The sequence below is a fragment of the Haliotis rufescens genome, unplaced genomic scaffold (genome assembly GCF_023055435.1).
Source record: "Haliotis rufescens isolate VD_foot unplaced genomic scaffold, xgHalRufe1.0.p SCAF_27, whole genome shotgun sequence".
In the NCBI taxonomy this organism is placed as follows: Eukaryota; Metazoa; Mollusca; class Gastropoda; order Lepetellida; family Haliotidae; genus Haliotis; species Haliotis rufescens.
The window spans coordinates 6,626,230-6,642,256 of NW_025963968.1; the positions used below are offsets into that span (position 1 = coordinate 6,626,230).

At 40.6% G+C, this 16,027-nt stretch overlaps 1 long non-coding RNA gene across 1 annotated transcript in view; it reads left to right on the plus strand.

The window, feature by feature from the left end:
- LOC124115930 overlaps positions 1–15,220 on the plus strand; it is a 30,915-nt gene extending 15,695 nt beyond the window's left edge. Inside the window, exons 3-4 of the long non-coding RNA XR_006858047.2 lie at positions 14,316–14,511; positions 15,114–15,220. This is a non-coding gene — a long non-coding RNA (uncharacterized LOC124115930). The remainder of the gene's footprint in view (positions 1–14,315; positions 14,512–15,113) is intronic.
- Positions 15,221–16,027: the final 807 nt, after the last annotated feature.

A 16,027-nucleotide genomic window follows, 5' to 3' on the forward strand; every position in this document is an offset into this window, starting at 1 on the left:
TGATATGAGATAGCCACGCGATTAATCGCAAAGAACAATGAAGAACAAAGCGTAGTTTATTTCACATAAAACATTGTTTTATCATGACGTCATTTCTGGAGATTCGAACAGGCGGTCGCAACTTGATGACGTCATACATCGGACGACGTTATTTTTTAGAGGGATGCGCTAGCGAGTTGTTCTCCATGTATGTAGCTGGGCAACGCAGATAAACGCGATGGCCTAACGATCGAATCCAAAAGCGGGAGAGATATGACAATCGGTATTGGGAGAAAAGGTACAGGTAATCGATGTGAGGATTGTGATAATATGCGGGAAATATCCACCTGTGCATAAAATGGGCTTGTCCGACATTGCCGAGGTCGGATTCTTTTGAGGGAATTTTAATGATATACACTATTCAAAAAAAAGAAGAAACGCATAGGTGTTTTGAGAATTCCAAGTAGATTTTTTTCCCCAGCAATCGTCATGAAGACAATTCTTATGTTTGTTTCCCGTTAATCATGTCATGTTTTTTGTGCATTGCGCGCAAACACATCTCAAAATGTTTATTGTAAACGTTTACCAGCAAAAATGCAAAGGATGCACGGAAATTGCTTTCAGAAAAAGTTTTCAGCACAATGCACGTGCAAAATGTTGGAAACAAGTTTAGAGACACTGACTATAAAAGACCGTACAAAATTCATCAGTTCATTACGAACTTTCTGACGTGAACGGAGATCGAAAAATGCCAAGACTAACTGCAGCTGACCGAAATATCGCCATTGGACGTTTGGAAGCAGGGAAGTCCCATTCTTCCGTTGCAAGACACTTTAACGTTCACCAAAGCACCATATCTCGACTATGGGATCGATATACCCGCACTTATTCGACTCGAGATCATCCCAGAAGACCAAAGGTGACCACCCCTGCTCAGGATCGGTACATACGGTTGCAACACCTTCGGAATCGATTTTCTACAGCAACGGACACTGCAGGACAAGCGCCTGGTATGCGAAGAATTTCCGACCAAACCATCATTAATCGTCTGATGGAAGTGGGAATTCGAGCGAGACGACCAAAAGTTGGACCTGTCTTGCGACGTCTACACAGTCAACGACGTGTCCGGTGGTGCAACAGAGTACAGGCTCAGGAACTGGCGACGCGTTTGGTTCAGCGATGAGTCACGTTTTCTTCTTCAACGACGAGATGGAAGACAACGTGTATACCGACGTCGACATGAACGTTTTGCGCCGAACTTCGTTCGACAGGTAGACCGATTTGGTGGAGGGTGTGTCATGGTGTGGGGAGCCATATCCTACACGGGTAGATCACAGTTAGTGGTTGTCCAGGGCAATCTTACAGCAAACCGATACATAGACCAAAATCTGCGTCCTCACCTCCTCCCAACTTTGGACCGCCAGAGGGAGCTGTTCCAACATGACAACGCTCGGCCCCACACAGCACGTGCACCAGTTAATTTCCTTGTTAATGAGAACAACAATGTCCTTCCATGGCCGTCCAAATCGCCTGATCTCAACCGATTGAACATTTGTGGGACGAACATGATCGACGCGTCCGTCAACGTCACCAGTGTCCCCACACACTGGCACAGCTCGCCAACGCCTTACAGGAGGAATGGCGAAGAATTCCCCACGAAAAAATCCGACGACTTGTGCAATCTGTGCCAAGGAGGTGTCGAGCAGTGACGGCTGCAAGAGGTGGTGTGAACAGGTACTGACCATGACGCCCCCTTGTGGCTATACATGTGCAATGACTGAACTGAATTAATGCTGACAATGACGACAATGCTTTTGTCTAATTTCATTTGATTGTGTTCACGCTTATTCCGTGTAGATACTTTTACATCGGCTTAATAAATATCCTTATTTTTTAACTATGCGTTTTTTGTGTGAAGAGTGTATAATTGTTTTGATAGGCATTTCTAAGAAGTTGACGGATGTCAAAGTAGACACAGTTTATGGATAACAACTTCTTTATTAGACAGTAATAACGTCGTGTCAGCACAGATCCTGAAGCTGTTGTCCAGCAAGACTTGTTTGGCCGTTGTATAAAGAACTACACCGGAACTTCGCTATCGCAGTATAATTTACATAGATTTTGTTGTCCATAAAGTGTGTGTAGTCCAGGCCCTAAGGGAACCATTATGAGGTATTGTGCAGATGTGTCTACAAGCATCAACTTTGGCACAGGTGTAGACCAGACCATACTTAATCCATTTTTGGAGGGCGCTAAAGCCGGCGCTCATTGGGGCGGCCATGTTGGAAAAATCCAAGAAGGCCGCTAGTCCCTTTTTGTTTTTCTCCTAACTTCATAACCAAAAGTCATAGGATCATGAATTAAGGCGCTTTTTGTAAGTTTTTGACCTCAAGCATTCCAAATGTGAGCTTGGTTTTGACATGGAAGTGCGTTTGGGACAATTTAGTGCTTGAAAATATACTTTATTCAAATCAAATTTATTTTTATGGTCATTTTACGTCACAGTAAAAGTTCTCAACTGAGAACATAAGTATTAAAAAAAACCTAACAAGCTTAAATATTTATAGTGTAAGGTAAACATCACTGTGGCAAGGTTTAATCTCATTGATCGAGGTATTGTGATTGTTCACACATCCACCTTCACATTTGCATAACCCCGTGCAGCGGACTCCAGCTCTACTGCATTTACAGTTTCCGGTGCAAGACCTTTCACAACCGCAATGCAAAAGGAAGGAATATGCTGGAGAGCCGGCTTTGGCGCTCTCCAAAATGAATTTAGTATGTTCTGCTCTACACCTGTGCCAAATGTGATGCTTGTAGGCACATCTGCACGATAGCCCCTAATATCTGGACTAACTCAGGTCAGTTTTTGATACGCCCCCCCTCAATCATAACCCTTAAATTAAAACAACAAGAAACGTCAAATTGCTCTCTTTACGTTAATTGTTTTCACGGTTCAAGTGTTGTACAACGGGAACGCATGATTATACGGTAAACGAAATTCAGTAACATATTATTTTAACTCCGGTCAGCTTTTGATACGGCCCTCAATCATAACCCTTAAATTAAAACAAGAAACTTCAAAGTGCACCTTCAGTTTCCTTGCTGTGAATACCTAACACAAAAATGTCACTTTCGTGCGAAGACAGCATTTTAGTACACTTTTTAAATAATGACTTATGTCGATTCTCAACATCTTACACATATGATGAGAGAAAACACAACTTGAAATATGAAGCCATTCTCTATTTAATACAGGTTTGTAAATTTGCACTGCAGCTTTGGGTCCGTCCAGTTTTCGATACGAGGATAAACTGCCTACAGTAATGCCATGTTATTTGAACTGTGTCTTTGCTCTAACCTCTTGGAAATGTGGAGATTGAACACAACAGTTTGTTTTGCTAATACAAACCTAACATTATTAAATACATACTCTTTTGAGATACTCTTTCCCCTTTGAAATAAAAACTATACAGCACGATGCCAAAGAATCGCAGAAACATATATAGAGTGGGATGGGATTACAACCGTCTGCTCCCCAAAATATGAAACTTTAAATGTCATTGTCGCCGTAGAAAATAAGATAAAAAGAAAGGAAATGATATGTCGTCTTTAAGAAAGTATTAACAAAATTATTGAAGCAAAATACAATTTGTCTTCAAAGTCTAATGGTACTTTAAAGTCCAAGGCGATTCATCTTATAGGACTTGCCATTTCCTGAAGTATTAAACAACCCGAGACGTCCATTACATGTTAGGCTTTCTACTACGTCACATATCTCCATCCACAGGTGCATCACGCCCCCACTGGTTTTCAATTTTCACGTTTCATGGGACACTTAACAATTTAAGCATGTACTTTTAATTCTCTTCCTGTGAACGAATTTTGAAGTGATTACCTATCAAACTTGACTCATTTTTTAAACTGTTTTTTTTTTCTATTTGAGAAGGTGCCAAGAAAACGTGTGGGACGCACAACTACAGTGCTTGTCTTTGGTTCGGATTAAATCTTTCCGACGTTTTCACTCTTTTCGCCAACTGGTGTCATCACTGATTTTCAATAAAATAACTTCATTTCTTTTACATTTCTAATTACTCTCTTGCATTGACATTTTATATATTCGCACAAAGGAATATTACTTCGTACCAAACCTTCGTCAATCCAGATTTTTCAAGGAAATGTTCTTCATGTTTTTAATGAGGTTTTACTGTGTTTTGTCTCCTCACAAAATACATTTTGTCTTTGGTTTAGTGTGTACGTTATAAGCCAGTTTGTAACGAGTCTTGGTCTGGTCCTAACTCGTTGAGGTGAGTTGAAATGGGGTTTAACGTCGCGGCCAAGATCATTGCACTTACACTGTATATAGCGCCGTTCCTAACTCGGCTGTTTGCAGGCCGCCTTCGCATGGCAGGGGTATTACTGGGTTTGTCGTTGAGAAATAAACCCTTAATTTTTATGTTGATTGTGAGTGTGGCGGGTGATATTGGTGAAGAAGGACATGCTTACCCTTTTCGCGAACACCTGGTATCATCACTGAATTTTAGAGATCCATTCATAAAATTGCCATCACCATTTTTCCAATGGAATCTGTTTTGGCAGATAATCAACGCTGATTATTTTCGGGCGTTGACGTTTGGAACTGATTTTATCGTGTCAGTGGTGACGAAAATATTTATCATAAATGATATTTATAGCATATGCTATGGTAAATACTGATACCACTTTTTTTTATAAACGTTTAGGCAGGGTCTTTGTGGACCAGCATGGAATTATAGGATCTTTTTTAGACTACCATGTTTTCACTTAGTCCTTGTAGACCTTGGAAGTCCTTTCAGGTCGTCGTGACATGACCTGTTTCAAGTTGACCGTTATGGTATGCCCGTGCCTTTGGAAACCGACTAACTGGGCTTTCTCTGCTACCTTAAGTTCATAAGACATTAGGATTTTTGGTTCAGTAGAGTAGCAGCTGTGTAGTTGAAGATGGATGTGGATATATGTTTTACCTGCAAGGTTTGTGTTTATCATTCTCTCTATGACTATCAGACATTCATATTGTAGGTGTTTGGAGTGAGTGAGTGAGTGAGTGAGTGAGTGAGTGAGTTGGGTTTAACGCCGCTTTTAGCAGTATTCCAGTTCTATCACGGCTTAATGTGTGTGTGTGTGTGTGTGTGGGGGGGGGGGTTTACACTTCAGTGAAACCACGAGCACGGGAATGGTGATGACAAACTTAGAAACATAATCAGGTCAAACCGGGATTCGAACTCACAATCATAGGTTTCTGGCTTGCCCAAGGGACGCAACGCGAATCGCGGTGCCTTAGACGATCCGTGCCCCAGGTGTGTGGAAGAAAATGACAACTCATTAACTATGAATAAACGACAGTAAGCTTGTAGAGCATGGTGAATAGTCCATGATGAATTGCAGTCAATAATTACAACAGATCTCCTGCAGTTGTCTATATGTTATTTACCACGCCAGTCTTCATCTCACAGACGGACACTATTAAATAGTGAATAACACATGTTAATTAACACATTATTCTTATCTTATACAATTTGAAGAACAATATCAGTGGGGTTCAACAGGATTGCTATCCTATTAATCCGAATATATATTGCAGACATCCTATCTAATACAATGCCAATTTAACCAACTGAAACAACTAAGAGTGAAGGTTTGAACTGAGGCTGTGAGGGTAAGGTGGTCCCACTGTCAAGTGATAATGACAGAAGGCCTGCCATCTGGCATAGGAACAAACTGAATTAGTTTGCGGCAACAGACAAGAACGCATTGACAAGAACCCACAACGAGCCTTAACTACTGCTTCGTTCGAGACGGCCGTGTCTGGCTTAAATGACTACAACTCAACACGTCAAATTGGTGCGAGAAACGTCCCTCTGGCCTTCTGTTGGGCGTGATAAATCACATTCTTCGTATGGGTTGCTGCCTATACCAGCGAAAAGGCAGATGTTGTCCACACTCTCCCTGAGCCTTGTGTCGAGCTGTAAGGCAACTGGGATGATCATTTTATTTGATGAAACGGATCATGGGCATGTGATATAGTGGACAAGTAAGCAGGTTTGGTGTCTTGTGTCTGCAGTGAAGAGCTATATGATTAATGACGTGTGGAGTCAGACATGCGTGAAATGGACATACACAGGCGTGGGAGGAGGGGATACTGCGTTAAGTATCGACATTAACCCAATAGATTAAACACAGGTCATTCTCAACACCGAGGCAAGCTTGTACCGTACTTGCAGAAGAAATGACGTTCCGGAGCCAAAGGCAACAGAATGATATGACGCATTTTCTTTCTGGGGAGACAATGGTATGATACACTCTTCTTCTGAGGCGACATACTAGTATGATGCATTCTTATTCCGAGAAGACACAATAGTATGATGCATTCTCCTTCTGAGGAGACAATGGTATGATACATTCTTCTTCTGATACACAATAGTTTGATACAGTCTCCCGAGGAGACATATGATATGATACTAGAGCATGGAGCATAGTCTGTCCATAAGCTTGGAAGTGGAAATGAAGTGGGCACGAAAGCATGGAACATTGGCATGGTTAACGGGTTGTCATCGACCTCGAAGACGCAAAATACGATGCTATGTTAAGCATGGACTCTAGCATCATGGGGGTTGTCACCCAAACCTAGATGATAATAATTGAGTTTATATTCACCATTTTCACACTTGATTGCTCATCATTTATCATCATAAACTAAAATAATATGTAACTATTTCCCCAAGATGTGGGTCTTTACAGAATCATATATGCAAGATTGCAAAGATCATTCTCAGAATGGTTTCACTCCATAACAGTCAAATGTATGAGGTGGTTTTAGAATAAATGATGAGTAGATAGGACTCAGACTGCACTACAGAGGTCTATATGACTATGTTGGTCTCTCGCCGTGTGCTAAATCTGTCATCAGATCTGTACAGGGTCCCACATAAGATATTCACAAGCAGGCTTTTGCAGGCAGTCACCTAGCTCTGAAGGATGGGAAGCTGGTCGTTGATTATCTTTGCTGTACTAACCGGTAATACTTTATATTGGGGTTGATTGAATGTTTCTATAACGAAGAAAGGAAAAAAATCAAAACTTTCCAATGTCCATTATGTAGTTGATGATCTAGTGCGGGTTCCAACTATGATTAGGTCTGGGCACACCATGTGCAGTTGGTACAAGTAATCGTCAACAATGTTCTTGGTCGGTAAATTATACACATTAAACTATAATATTGACAAGTAAATAGATGATATGAAATAACTGTTTTCTACATGCGGACCCGGGTGAACAGCTGAGTTTTAGTTGCCTGAATTAGGATACTGTGATTGAGAAAATACTTTTAATTCACCTACAATATTTGACAGTGAATATGACCATTATGTGCATATAACAGTAATTTACCTGAAGAAGAAATCCGTCGTAACCAAGCATCAGTACTATCAACACTTGACTTAACTCTAAAACCTGAAGACATACTAGTTTGATGCATTCTTATTCTGAGGAGACATAATAGTATGATGCATTCTCCTTCGGAGGAGACACAATGGTATGATGCATTCTCCTCCCGAGGAGACATAATAGTATGATGCATTCTCCTCCTGAGGAGACATAATAGTATGATGCATTCTTCTTCTGAGGAGACACACTGGTATGATACATTCTTCTTCTGATCAGGAGACAATGGTATGATGCATTCTCCTCCCGAGGAGACATAATAGTATGATGCATTCTCCTCCTGAGGAGACATAATAGTATGATGCATTCTCCCTCTGAGGAGACACAATGGTATGATGCATTCTTCTTCTGAGACACAATAGTATGATCCATTCTCCTTCTGAGGAGACACACTGGTATGATACATTCTCCTTGTGAGGAGACTCTGGTATTATACATTCTTCTTCTGAGGCGACATACTAGTTTGATGCATTTTTATTCTGAGGAGACACAATAGTATGATACATTCTCCTTGTGACTTGAAGACATGTCCATTCTTTCTTTGATCAGGATTCCAGAGCTAAAACAAATACGTGCAAAGAGAGGTTTATTGCTGGGTCAGGCACCTATACGACCAAATCTCTGTCTTAAAGATTAACCACATTCCTTTATGCTATCAAGGAAGGACTTTCTTTATATAGTCTGAACGTTCTTGAGAAAAGTGGAGTTAATACCATGTTGATTATCAAAAAAACTCAAAGGCTTTGCTTGAAATTTTGAAATCTCAGAAAAGAACCGGGTTCGATTCTGTCAAAAAATGATTTTTCAACTTTGTACACCACTATCCCACGCGACGTGATGACCATGGGTATAGTTATATCTCAGTCTTCAGGGGTGCAGGATGAATTGTCCAAAATGGAAGCATGTGTCATCTGAAGTTTACTGAGAAAACAATTTGTGAAATGCTGGACTTCTCCGCTGATAACATCTTTGTGATCTTTAGGCATATGAAGTTGGCATCCCCATGGGCACCAATTGTGCTCCGCGTCTTGCGGGTCTGTTTTTTATGCACATGAATCGGAATTTCTACTCGGGTTCGCAAGGTCAAAACAAGGGATTTGGGCTGAAATATTTTGGGTATATCAATGACCTGATATTGTTAAAACGTTCAAATAGCCAATTCCCTTCCACCGATTTAACCACCTGAGAACGAGATGTAACAGAGAACAATGAAACCACCTCATTTTTTATGTTCAGGTCTCTGCATAAGAGGGAGAAAAACTTTCCAAAAATCGCCTTTCCCTTATGTCGATCAATATTCCAGCAGCTCCAGCTGGTGTCTACATTTCACAACGTTTGAGGTAGAATCGAGCACGCTCTTTCTACAAAGATTTCAAAGAGAGTTCTACGACCTATTGCAAAAAGCGCCGTGAAACTTTACTCACTTACCCTAGTCGGACAAATTCGCCCAGGATCAGCGAACAAAACCAGCGAACTGTATAGGAGACCTTTACTTAGCAATTTTGAGTTTCTGAGTGATGAATATTTTAATGAGGAATTTCTGTTTAGACTAAAGTCGAAACTAATCACGCTGCTCATCCGAGCTCAAATATTGCACAATTCGCTTCATCGCCTATAGCCTTTATAAAGTACCTCAAACGTTGATGTAACAATGACAGGTTGTGGACGGCATCATGTCTTGGTGTTGAAGGCCTATAACCAATGAGTTACGATATTGCTTTCATCTTGAGAACAAGCTGGAATCAATAAGCAGGCTGCTCAGCGTGGGAGGAAGCCATTATTTAATATTTTTGGCAGTATGAAAGGACGACATTGCAGTAGGTTGACTCTCCAATATATTATCGTTATTCGTAGATAATTCCTGATAGTGTTCCCATAGATCATGATTGAGGGAACGACGTCACTAGAAGCCGTGACTTTTCACTATATGTCTTGCAACCCCACGTTCGGGTGCACGTTTATATCTCATATATTACTCATCAAATTATCTCAGACTTGATAGTTTCCCAACGCGGGGAGGTATGACGGAGTGTGCGGTGAACAAATTGATGCTTTTTTTGTATTTTGATGTGATTAATTGATAATTTACACCTAATTCGAAAATAGAGGTAACTAATATTTCAAATTATAGAAACTTGGTGGAAATAGTCGGTTGTCGAAACAGATTTGTGTGCATGCGTGGAGGGTGTATGGTGTGTTTCATCAGTGAGTGGCGACGTTGAGATAACTTGTCGCAATTTGGTTGCAACTTGAACATGTTGAGGACATAGCTGACCTTTGGCATAAGCATATAGTTGCTTAATAATCAGCTTCATTATGGAAAAATACATCATCAGGGAAAAGATGATGTTTTACACAATAGACAAGTTAAATGAAACGTTTTTTGGTAGACATGTGGAGGAATGTCCACATTTGACGCATCAGTGACAAAAATTATGTCCGATGCAATTCTTTATTTTGACCTTTTCGCGAACACGTGGTATTATTTCTATTTTAAAGTGATTCATAAACACATGCGCGTGATATAGTCAGAATCGTACAATTGACTCATCTTTATGCAGAGATTTCTACTGGATATAGAATTTTTTTTGTCGCTTTATTTTCCTGAACGTTTGATTAGTTGTAAACAACGGCAATGTTGATAATTGCTTATAATCATTAAGAAAAATTAGGACGACATGTCTATCATTATGTGTCGCTTGATTTAGCTTCAACAAAATCTGTAAATGCGCCAGCGTGTCACTGCATTTTCTGGTCCAATAAAGGAGATCAGTGACACCGCCTCATCTATTTCATATTCAGATATTTGCATAAAGAATCAGATTAACAAAACGCTCTCCACAAGGCTATATGACAAGAGGGATTACTTCAACTTTCCAACAGTCAACTTTCCCTTTAAGTTGAGCAATATTCAAGCAGCACCAGCCCTTAGTGTCTACATTTCAAACGTCTGACATACACTCAAGCACACTCTTTCTACCATCACTTCAAAGTGCGTCATATGACTCTTGCTCAGAAGTTGTTGATCAAGGTTACAGCATTCAAGGTCTCAGCGAAGCTTTCAAAACGATTTATGGTAGACATGTGGCGGACCCTTCCAAATGTGACACATCAGTGACAGGATATCAGATGCCATTCCCTATTCTATCTAGTTTCATATGTTCCCATTTTTTTCATGTGAATAATTTACTTGCCTTTGCGTGTGTTTTTGACGGTGCCAACGGTGGGGCAGGATTTTATAGCGACAGCGAGTAGGGTAAATTTCGAAATACACCAGGATTTGTATCTCTTATTTTGTGTGTATATTTCCATTTGAAGAAATGTTTGGAGTGACATAGACATGTAATTATTACTTTACAAATGATAACACTTATAGATATACTGAAAACCTCGTCATAGGTACCGACAGGGTTGATGGGGTGTCTGTGTGGAGGAATGGTTGGTCTGCATCGGACGGAAGCCTAGTGGTTAAAATGTTCGCGCGATAGGCCGGAGGCCTTTGTTCGATTCCTCAAAGAGGTACAATGTGTGAAACCCATTTCTGGTGTCCCCAACCACGATATTTCTAATAATTCAAAAAGGGTGGAAAATCATACTCACTCACTTACTCTGACAACAAGGGTGATTTTTCAGTGTGTTAATGTTGTATTACACCGCAATCGGCAATATATGATCTACATGTATATCACGGTGGCCGAAATATCCACGCTGACGGGGCTCATTGACATACAATCTACCAGGTAACACATTATGAACATCCAATCTCACCTCTCACCACAAACACGTGGAAATGAAACTCAGTATGACTACGTTAGTGGATTTGTAAATGAATATACCAATATGTAATTTGATGAATATAAAGATTAATACACACGTAAACCGGATTATATATGGTAGTTAACAGGCTTGTATAGGGTAAAAAAACGGATAGCACACCGGTTATGGTAGTAAACCGGTTTGTATATGGCAGTAAACCGAGTTGCATATGGTAGTAAACCGGATTATATGTGGTAGTTAACTGCTTGTATAGGGTAGTAAACCGGATTGCAAATGGTGGTAAACCGGATTATATATGGCAGTAAACTGCTTCTATGTCGTAGTGAAACGGATCGCGTATGGTAGCTAAGCAGATTGCATAGTGGTAGTAGACCGGTTTGTATATGGTAGTAAACCGGTTTGTATATTGTAGTAAACCGGATTGCATATGGTAGTAAATAATATCGTTGAGGGACTGTGCAATAGACTTCGGTTCTGTTTGTGATACATTGTTTAATTCGATTGTGTAATCGTGATGACGCCATGCATGAGAATTCAACATATTTTACGCCATTCTTACTCCAGTCTTTTCAACGTTATACCTTCCTGTTTCCAGAGTATATTATCTTATTCACTTGGCATATCCTCATGGTAAGTTCTAGCTTTAGGATGGTGATACTTACACAAACTCTCACACCGGCGTTATCCAGTGCGTTCTTTGACATGTCATTGTGAGATTGAAAATCTAGAGTTTAGAGTCTTATATCTACATCTATTGTATTAGATCCAGGAGGTCTAACTTTACATACAAGAGTCCATTATGTTATTTCTGGAACGAAAGTTACTTTCTCGTTTGGCAGTAAAATGTTTGGCAATCTCATTCACTTCAGCAAATAGTGTCATGTGAACTGATTTAGTATGTGAAGGAGAACTGCCGTCTCCTGTTTCTATATAAAAATAGATGAGGCCCTTTCGAGGCCCACTTCCTGTCATGGCTGACATTTCCGGAAGGGTCGAGAGCATCTCTTTACGACTGGGGAGTAGAGAAATGACATATCCTTATCGTCTCAACATTAACTTGTCTAGTTTGAAGAACACATACAAAACAATAGCATTTATATTTACTCTACCAGATGTTTTACCGACGTTCTGACCTGCGTTAAATAAATAGGTTATCACAGCGACTGAAATATAACATTCAACAATAAATACAGTATAATTAAATTAAAAGCTATTTCAAGCCGTTCTAGCTTCACTCATTATAACATTAATACACCAAACAACCTCAGATCCTGACCGAGTTGAATCTTCTCATCTGATTGTGGCATATAGTAAACTACGGTTATAACGAACTCAAAAGGACCACTAAGTTTAGTTCGTAATAACCGTAGTTCGTTATAAGCACATATACAGCATATACACAACAAATGGCCGGGAATAAAAAAAATGTTCGATATATCAGTCAGTTCGTTATAAGCGTGTTCGTATAAAAGTAGTTTACTGTAATTTTATATACAGTTAGTTGATCAACTGCTGATAACTGTTTGGCATTCTAGAAGTTGGTTAGTAAATTATGAAAACATACAGCTTCATGAAAAACCATTACTGGTTTATTGTATGCAACTACGTTTGGATGAAGATTCATACATCGTTATTAAGCTGGAATGACCACAACGATGTAACAAGACGTACATGGTCATGTTTCGTAGTGGTAGGCAGGCAATTAACATCAGCAACAGCAGGGTAACAAGTTGCACACAAAAACTTGGAGGAAGCCAGATGTACAGTAGAAATAACAAATGGTATACAGAAAAAGAGTGAGTGTGAGTGAGTGAGTGAGTATGGTTTTACGCCGTTTTTAGCAATATTCCAGCAATATCACGGCGGGGGACACCAGAAATGGGCTTCACATATTGTACCCATGTCGGGAATCGAACCCGGGTCTTCGGCGTGACGAGCGAGCGCTTTAACCACCAGGCTACCCGACCACCCCTACAGAAAAAAGAAGCCAGATACATTAAGAGTTAAACAGTTGAACAAGCTGACTGGATACTTACAAAGTGCCTCATGCTTCAGTAAATCTTCATTGGCAGACGGGATATCTGTTGAGGTTTGAGATGGAGGATGTCTTTAGCTTAATAACAAAAAATATAGTTTCAGTAATACAGGCAAAATGGCGGTGAAAATGATATGAATGGATCACTGAAAATCAGTGATGGAATCAAGTGTTCGCGAAAAGGGTAAGCATTTCCGGTCGCACCTGTCACTCTCACAATTTGCATAAAAAAGCAAGCGTTTGTTGCCTGACCTCGCACAGTAGTAATTATGTCATGACTGTAAACAAACCATAAAGTGATGGATCGGAAAATTAAGTGACACTATAGACTTTTTTCTGATTGTGTTGAAACTAAACACAATATGTTAGTTTTGAATTGAATTGAAGTGCAGAGATTTTGTTGCTTATGCGTAAAGAAAACCCCATTAAGTAATATGTTCATTTGGCAACACAGTAGAGGACAGTTTTAATGTCTTGGCCAAAAGAAACTGTTGTAGCTTGGTTGATAAAGCTACTGAGCTTGTGGTAAAACTCGGAGACTTCAGTCTTACAGGAGAAACATCTAATTCTAGAACGACAACGCCAGAAAGGGTTTAAAGGGGTCCAGATTCTGCGGAATACTTATTGAAATGAATGGCTATCTTGGAACATCTCACTTACCTGCATCACTTCGAGACTTTCTCCCACATTAGACTGACTCGCCGTGATATAACTGAAGTACTATTGAAAGCAGCGTAAAACCAAACTCACTCACTCACTCATTCACTCATTCACTCACTCACTCACTCACTCACTCACTCACTCACTCACTCATTCACTCACTCACTCACTCACTCACTCACTCACTCACTCATTCACTCACTCACTCAATCACTCACTCACTCACATGGCTGCCTGAACCTTATGGTAACTTCACCCCGACGGCGTGTTTTTTTTCCTATAGATGAACCTTTAATGGCCATCTGTCTGGATTATTGAGGTTGACTAGCTGTATATTTCCTACTTTGTTATTTGGGGGATCCAACGTTCTCTTCCTCTTTCACAGGATGCATCCGCAACAAAAGAGGTCGTCTTTCCTGAACCTAGCGTTCTACCAGATATATGATCTTTGTGATTCGGACCGAAATGGCCACTTCACGGCGAATGAATTCAAGTGTGTCGACGACCTTGTCCACATCTACTTCGGCAGAAGGTGACGCGACTTCCAACCACCAGCCACACACCACACGGCTTAGGACCAGGTGAGCTATATTGGTTACGTGTCCAGCTGACGCCTGATGAATTACATACATATGTGTAGTTTAGTAGCCTAATGGTTACGTCGTTAGCCATTAACGATGAAGATCCGGGTTTGTTTCCTTACATGGCCATAATTCGTAAAACCATCCCCCGTCTCAATGTTGATGACATATCGCTAATCAGGGTATGTAAAACACTTCAATGTATCTACCAGGTATGTACCGACAAAGATATGTCTAGTATGCATGTACATACAGCATACAAGAACGTGTGTCTTGCTCTGTTGGGGGCACAGGTGGCCCAGTCGTCTAAGGCGCCGCGATTCGCTGTGCAGAGTTGCGTCCTTTGGGCACGCCAGAAACCTATAATTGTGGGTTCGAATCCCGGTTCACCCCGATTATGTTTCTAGGTTTTTCAGCACCATACCCGTGTTCGTGGGTTTCACCGAAGTGGTAAACGTCTGAGACCTGCATCTCTTCGGGCTTTCCTCCCACATTAAGCTGACACGCCGCGATATAACTGGAATTCTGTTATGGTGATGTAGTTTACGTATTGGTCTATGTATATACATGCTGCATCACTGTACTTGCGTCTTGTGTTGCAGAATGGTCCTCGGGGTGCGTCAAGGGATGACACGATGCTACCGTTATTTTAGCTATGGCTCTACATCATTTTCTGTACTTCCGTCATGAATAAAACGTCCCAATCCTTCCGGTGTATACTGTTTGCCTCGGCTTTTCTCCTCGCTCGGATCATCATGGATCTTCTCAGTACATTTCAGTAGTTCCTCGCTTGTCGGCCACGCGTCATGGATGAAACAAGTCCGATGGGTGTGGCTGACAATAGTTGTGTACTTGCACGAGCGATCGTGTTTTCCAAGGACTTGACCTTGAATAAGACCTTGACCTTGAATATGACCTTGAACTTCCCTAACGACGAGTGTTCCGGGAAAGGCAGGACAGGAAGAAGTTAACATGGAGTCTTGGGTTCGTTGCTCCCATACTGATGATGCAGGTGCATACTTAGAGATAAGCCAACGAACTACACGGAACTGTGGATTATCTGACCCGAGTCATTGAATGATGTCCCTTTGACGAGGGATTTCCAGCATTCTTTAGTGAGGGATTGATAATCTGAACTTATTAAGTTTAGTGGAAGGTATTCCATATTGATATTTAAGGTAGCAAAATAGAATGAAGAATATCGAAAACAATATCAACACAGAGAGACTTCAATGTGTTCAGATGACGTAATAGTAGTGTGACGTCATGAACAATGTATGATGTCACATCGTACTGTTACCAAGAATGAAGCAATGTGACATCATATTATTACTGAGAATATTAAAAACACAGATGCAAATTTAACACTCTATTTTATTACCCCCATGGGTAATATGGGTATGTATTTTGTAAACGTAACTGACAGTTGTTATGCAGTGTGTGAGTGAGTGAGTGAATGAATGTATGGATGTCGTGTAACAGTCCGTACAATCCCAGCTATATCTCGGGTGCTTGT